Here is a 7,536-nt window from a genome sequence, read left to right as displayed (position 1 = left end):
TGAACTTACCGAGTTTGGGGAGCTCGGTTAGGGTATGAACAGCACCCAAAAGGAGAAAAAAAAATCAAAAGCTTGTTTCAAGGAAGAATTATAAGAAAAAGATTTCATAAAATAAGCTAGATAGAAGCATCAATCATTTACATCTCTTTTGTAATTGTAGCATGCATAGAAAACTAGCTTGCCATGAACATTGAGTTGCTATTCTTCTTACCTTGGATTGTCAATCTTTATTGCATGATTCTTTTCTTGCTTGGGGACAAGCAAGATTTAAGTTTGGTGTTGTGATGACATGTCATCATATACCCATTTTCTATGCTTTTTCATACAAGAAATTGATGATTTGTGCTTAAATATTGAATGCTTTTTGTACTTAAATGATATATTTTCTTGATATTTTAATTTTATAAATCTTGTAGGAAATAAGAAGAAAAAGAAGCAAAGAAGCACAAAAAAAAGAGAAAAAAAGAGCTTTGGGGTACACTTTGAAGTTGGGGTACACTTTGGAGCCTTAGGCCACGCTTTTAAAAGCGTGGCCCATGACCAAATCAAGGAAGGAAGCAGCCAGCACGCACACTGCCCTGCCCTTGCCAAGGGCAGGGCAGAATCGTGATGCACATTGAGGATTGGAAGCAAGAATTTCGCTAAGGTAAAATCTGGGCGCTCACAGCATGACCATGCCTCCTTCAAATGGCTATAACTTGAGCTACAGACGTCCAATTGATGTGCTTCCAGTTGCGTTGGAAAGCTGACATTCAGAGCTTTCCAACGATATATAGCAATCCATATTTGGCGTACAATTGAGGCAGGAACGGAAAGCATCTTTAAGGGCCAAAAACAAGCGAAAATAAACCAAAATGCTTCCACCAAGGCTCGAAGAGGGAGACACAAGGAAACCAAGGAAAAGAAGTAGCGTGTGCATCCACCAAGTTTCGAACTTGGAAATTCAACATTGGAAACATTGCCCTGCCCTCCGCAAGGGCAGGGCAGCATCTTTTGTGGCACGCACACGCGCACCATTCTGGCGCACCAAGGAGCTTCGGCCAGCACCAGCAGCACGCACGGGGCACCATTCTGGCGCACCAAAAATTTCCGCCCTGCCCTCCGCGAGGGCAGGGCAGCATCCTGCAGCATCAACTCGTGCACCACGCTCGCACCAAGGCCGCACTCATCAAATCCTGCCCTGCCCTCCACAAGGGCAGGGCAGCCTCCTGGAAGCAATTTTCCTTCATGGGCTGAAATTGAATTAAAAACCTAATTTAATTCATTTCTTCACCAAATCAAAAGCCCATCCAAACCCCAAAATCCAAGAATAGAAAGTGTATAAATAGGAGCTAGTTTTATGTAATTGAGGAGCTCGAGACTTTATTTTTTGAATTTTCCTTTCTACTTGCATTTTAATTTTGAACTTTGGAATTTCTTAGAGAATTAGGAAGGAGAATTGATCTCTCTTCCTCCTGGTTCCTTCTTGAGCACTCTTTACTTTTCTTGCTTTGGATCTTGGGTGAAGAATTGAAGAACTTCTGTTTCAATCTCACCTTGAGATCTCTTCTTTAATTTTCTGCATAATTGAATTTTACTTTCTGTTCATTTCTTCTTCTGCAATTTCTGCAATTTGCTTTCTTTTACTTCTTCTGCAATTGTTCTTGTTGGATCAAGGAAGGATTTGAGATCTAGACTTGTTATCTAGTCTCCTCCAATCCTGAGATCTTCAACATTCTTTTAAATTGCTGCAAATTAAGCACTGCTTTTCTGTTTAGAATTCTTCAAGCAATTTCCATTTTCTGTTTAGATCTGTTGCATGATTTTGCACCTTTTACTTCTCTGTTTGATTGCTATTTACACTTTCCTGTTGAATTTTAATTTCCAGCACCCAACCCCCTTTACTTTTCATGCAATTTACATTTCTTGCAATTTAAGTTTCAGTTATTTTACTTTCTTGTTATTTAAGTTACTTGCAATTTTACTTTCTGCAACTTTAAATTTCCTGTCATTTACAATTCTGTTGGCTACGATTTCACTCAATTTCACTTCAATGTTAGCTTGACTAAACTAATCACCCACTAAAGTTGCTTGATCCATCAATCCCTGTGGGATCGACCTCACTCTTGTGAGTTATTATTACTTGATGCGACCCGGTATACTTGCCGGTTGGATCTATGTGTTTGGAAAATTCGTTTTCCGCAAAAACACCATCAATAATCATAGGAAGAGAACAATTGCACACAAGAAGGGAAAATAAGTGGCTATAAGACCACACCATTAGGCTCAAATCTCACATGCTTGTGTTCTTAACTCAAAACATGCTTCACAAAATATAAAATTCACGCAAGTTCATCAAAAATTTTCCAATCAATTGGGGTGATGCTCTATACATAAATTCCTTAAAAAATCTCATTGTTTTGACTAGGCTTATCCTAAATGCAATGTTGTGATTGAGAAATTCTAAAAATTCCTTAGTTTATCCCCCTTTTCAATAAAAACAAATTTCATATGCAAAAAGGGTCAACTAGGTTTCAACAATCCAAAATATTTTTCCAATCACAACCAAAAAGCTAAAACTACTATGTAAAGAAAATCCAACTAAAAATATAAAATGTATCCAATCTAAGGTGCAAAATGCATTAACTAAAATAAAGTATGAAACAACTAAAATAAAAGTATCCACAATACTAGTATATACAATAATCCCAAAAGAGTGCAAAATAAAGCAAAATAACATAAACTAAGAGATAAATGTCCGAAAATATTCACCCAAAATAACTGTCCACCGACGGCAACGACGGTGACCTCCCCACACTTAGAATGAAGCATCGTCCTCGATGCTACTGCTTGGGCTCCTCAGGGGGCTGCTGCGCGGTGCGCGTAAATTGTGATCATCAACAATGGCGCCAATAAACTTGGAGCTCTTAAACGTGAATCACACTTTGTCACAACTTTGCACAACTAACCAGCAGGTGCACTTGGTCGTCCAAGTAATACCTTACGTGAGTAAGGGTTGATCCCACAGAGATTGTTGGTATGAAGCAAGCTATGATCATCTTGTAAATCTCAATCAGGCGGATTCAAATGGTTATAATGGTTTTCAAAAATATGGATAAATAAAGCATAAAATAAAGATAGTGATACTTATGTAATTCTTTGGTGAGAATTTCAGATAAGCGCGTGAAGATACTGTGTTTCTTCTGAATCTCTGCTTTCCTGCTGCTTTTATCCAATCATTCTTACTCCTTTCCATGGCAAGCTGTATGTAGGGCATAACCGTTGTCAATGGCTACTTCCCATCCTCTCAGTGAAAATGGTCCAAATGCTCTGTCACAGCACGGCTAATCATTTGTCGGTTCTCGATCGTGTTGAGAGAAGCTTTTCATGCTTCCTCTCCATGGTTGCAGAGGAAGAACCTTGAGCTTTAAACACAAGGTAGTCCCCATTCAATTGAAGGACTAGCTCTCCTCTTTCAACATCAATCACAGCTCCTGCTGTAGCTAGGAAGGGTCTTCCAAGAATGATGGATTCATTCTCATCCTTCCTAGTGTCTAAGATTATAAAATCAGTAGGGATGTAAAGGCCTTTAACCTTTCCACCACATCCTCTACCAATCTATAAGCTTATTTTATTGACTTGTCTACCATCTCTAATGAGATTCTAGCAACTTGTACCTCAAAGATCTCTAGTTTCTCCATTACAGAGAGTGGCATAAGATTTATACTTGAACCCAGGTCACACAGAGCCTTCTCAAAGGTCATGGTGCCTATGGTATAGGGTATTAAGAATTTACCAAGATCTTGTTTCTTTTGAGGTAGAGTTTGCTGAACCCATGTATCTAGTTTACTAATGAGCAAGGGAGGTTCACCTTCCCAAGTCTCATTACCAAACAACTTGGCATCCAGCTTCATGATGGCTCCTAGATATTAAGCAACTTGATCTTCAGTTACATCTTCATCCTCTTCAGAGGAAGAATAGTTCTCAGAGCTCATGAATGGTAAAAGGAGGATTAATGGAATCTCTATGGTCTCTAGGTGAGCCTCAGATTTCTTAGGTTCCTCAGTTTGGAACTCCTTTTTGTTTAGAGGACGTCCCAGGAGGTCTTCCTCACTGGGATTCACGTCCTTCTCCTCCTTTGTGCATTCGGCCATATTGATTATATCAATTGCCTTGAACTCTCTTTTTGGATTCTCTTCTGTATTGCTTGGGAGAGTACTAGGAGGAGTTTTAGTGATTTTCTTACTCAGCTGACCCACTTGTGCCTCCAAATTTCTAATGGAGGACCTTGTTTCATGCATGAAACTTAAAGTGGCCTTAGATAAATCAGAGACTGTATTTGCTAAGCTAGAGGGACTCTGCTCAGAATTCTCTGTCTGTTGCTGAGAAGATTATGGAAAAGGCTTGCTATTGCTAAGCATGTTCCTTCCACCATTATTAAAGCCTTGTTAGGGCTTTTGTTGATCCTTCCATGAGAAATTTGGATGATTTCTCCATGAGGAATTATAGGTGTTTCCATAGGGTTCACCCATGTAATTCACCTCTGCTATTGTAGGGTTCTCAGGATCGTAAGCTTCTTCTTCAGAAGATGCCTCTTTGGTACTGTTGGATACATTTTTCCATCCATTCAGACTCTGAGAAATCATGTTGACTTGCTGAGTCAACATTTTGTTCTGAGCCAATATGGCATTTAGAGCATCAATTTCAAGAACTCCCCTCTTCTGAGACGTCCCATTACTCACAGGATTCCTCTCAGAGGTGTACATGAATTGGTTATTTACAACCATGTCAATGAGTTCCTAAGCTTCTGCAGGCATTTTCTTTAGCTGAATGGATCCACCTGCAGAGTGGTCCAATGACATCTTAGACAATTCAGACAGACCATCATAGAATATATCCAGGATGGTCCATTCTGAAAGCATGTCAGAAGGACACTTTTTGGTCAGTTGCTTGTATCTCTCCCAAGCTTCATAGTTGGATTCACCTTCTTTCTGTCTGAAGGTTTAGACATCCACTCTAATCTTACTCAACTTTTGAGGAGGAAAGAACTTGGCCAAGAAGGCCGTGACCAGCTTATCCCAAGAGTTCAGGCTATCTTTAGGTTGAGAGTCCAACCATACTCTAGCTCTGTCTCTTACAGCAAAAGGGAAAAGCATAAGCCTGTAGACTTCGGGATCAACCCCATTGGTTTTAACAGTATCACAGATCTACAAGAATTCAGTTAAGAACGGAAAAGGATCTTCTGATGGAAGTCCATGAAACTTGTAGCTCTGTTGCATCAGAGAAACTAACTGAGGCTTTAGCTCAAAGTTATTTGTGCCAATGGCAGGGATTGAGATGCTTCTTCCATGTAAGTTGGAATTTGGTGCAGTAAAGTCACCAAGCATCTTTCTTGTATTGTTGTTGTTGGGTTCGGCTGCCATATCCTTTTCCTGTTCGAAAATTTCAATTAGGTCCTCTTCAAAGTACTGTGCTTTAGCTGCTCTCAGCTTCCTCTTTAAGGTCCTTTCAGGTTCAGGATCAGCTTTAACAAGAATACCTTTTTTCTTGTTCCTGCTCATATGAAAGAGAAGAAAACAAAGAGAGAAGAGGAATCCTCTATGTCACGGTATAGAGATTCCTTTATGTGAGTAGAAGAAGGATGAGAAAAATTCGAACACAGAGGAGAAGAGAGAGTTCAAAATTTTAGATGAAGAGAAGAATTAGTAAATGAATAAATAAATAAAATAGAAGAATATAAGAATGAGAGAATTTCGAAAATTATTTTTAAAAAATTGGTTAGTGATTTTTGAAAATTAAGAGAAAAAAATAAAATTAAAATTAAAATTTAAAACAATTAGTTGATTAAAAGAATTTTGAAAAAGAGGAGGGAATTTTCGAAAATTAGAGAGAGAAAAGTGGTTAGGTGGTTTTTAAAAAGATAAGAAACAAACAAAAGGTTAATTAGTTAGTTAAAAAAGATTTGAAAATCAATTTTGAAAAGATAAGAAGTTAGAAAAGATTTTTGAAATCAATTTTGAAAAAGATATGATTTGAAAAGATAAGGTTGAAAAAGATTTGATTTTTAAAATTAAAATTGATTACTTGACTAACAAAAAACTAAAAGATATGATTCTAGAATTTAAAGATTGAACCTTTCTTAACAAGAAAGTAACAAACTTCAAATTTTTGAACCAATCACATTAATTGTTAGTAAATTTTTTTTTGAAATTTTGAAATAAAGATAAGAAAAAGATTTTGAAAATAAATTTTAAAAATTTTCGAAAATAATAAGAAAAATGAAAAAGATTTTATTTTTGAAAAAGATTTTGAAAAGATAGGATTTTTAAAATTGAAATCTTGACTTGACTAACAAGAAACAACTTATTTTGAAAATTTTTGACTAAGTCAACCTAAAGATTTCGAATTTTTAAGTAAAATAAGGAAAAGATATTTTTTTATTTTTTGAATTTTTAATGAGGAGAGAGAAAAACATAATTATGACTCACAACATGAAAATTATGAATCAAAACACTTAATGCATGCAAGAACACTATGAATGTTAAGATGAACACCAAGAACACTTTAAAGATCATGATGAACATCAAGATTTATTTTTGAAAAATTTTCAAGAAAAGAAAAATATGCAAGACACCAATCTTAGAAATTTTTCATGCTTAGACACTATGAATGCAAAAATGCATATGAAAAGCAACAAAAGACACAAAACAAGAAAATATGAAGATCAAACAAGAAGACTTACCAAGAACAACTTGAAGATCATGAAGAACACCATGCATGAATTTTTTGAAAAAATACATAAATTTTAAAAACATGCAATTGACACCAAACTTAAAAATTGACACTAGACTCAAAGAAACCCAAAAATATTTTTGGTTTTTATGATTTTATTAAATTTTTTTTTGGATTTTTCGAAAATAATTTTTAGAAAAAACGAAAAAAGAAGAAAAAAATTTTTTAAAAAGATTTTTAAACTTTTTGAAAAGAAAATTACCTAATATGAGCAACAAGATGAACCGTCAGTTGTCCAAACTAAAACAATCCCCGGCAACAACGCCAAAAACTTGGTGCGTGTAAATTGTGATCATCAACAATGGCACCAATAAACTTGGAGCTCTCAAACGTGAATCACACTTTGTCACAACTTCGCACAACTAACCAGCAAGTGCACTGGGTCGTCCAAGTAATACCTTAACGTGAGTAAGGGTCGATCCCACGGAGATTGTAGGTATGAAGCAAGCTATGGTCATCTTGTAAATCTCAGTCAGGCGGATTCAAATGGTTATAATGGTTTTCGAAAATAAGGATAAATAAAGCATAAAATAAAGATAGTGATACTTATGTAATTCATTGGTGAGAACTTCAGATAAGCGAGTGAAGATACTGTGTTCCTTCTGAATCTCTGCTTTCCTGCTACTTTCATCGAATCATTCTTACTCCTTTCCATGGCAAGCTGTATGTAGGGCATCACCGTTGTCAATGGCGACTTCCTATCCTCTCAGTGAAAATGGTCCCAATGCTCTGTCACAGCACAGCTAATCATCTAGCCAGCCTCCT

The 7,536-nt window shown here is 36.6% G+C and overlaps 1 non-coding gene across 1 annotated transcript; it reads left to right on the top strand.

Annotated features, from left to right (window-relative positions):
- The first annotated feature begins 4,896 nt into the window (after positions 1 to 4,896).
- On the top strand, positions 4,897 to 5,003 carry LOC130971641 (small nucleolar RNA R71). Its single transcript, XR_009082852.1, has one exon. It is a non-coding gene; the product is annotated as a small nucleolar RNA R71 (small nucleolar RNA).
- Positions 5,004 to 7,536: the final 2,533 nt, after the last annotated feature.

Source organism: Arachis stenosperma, chromosome 3 (assembly GCF_014773155.1).
Source record: "Arachis stenosperma cultivar V10309 chromosome 3, arast.V10309.gnm1.PFL2, whole genome shotgun sequence".
Lineage (NCBI taxonomy): Eukaryota > Viridiplantae > Streptophyta > Magnoliopsida > Fabales > Fabaceae > Arachis > Arachis stenosperma.
Note: the sequence above shows the minus strand (reverse complement) of the source record. Positions and strands in the feature narration are given on the sequence as shown.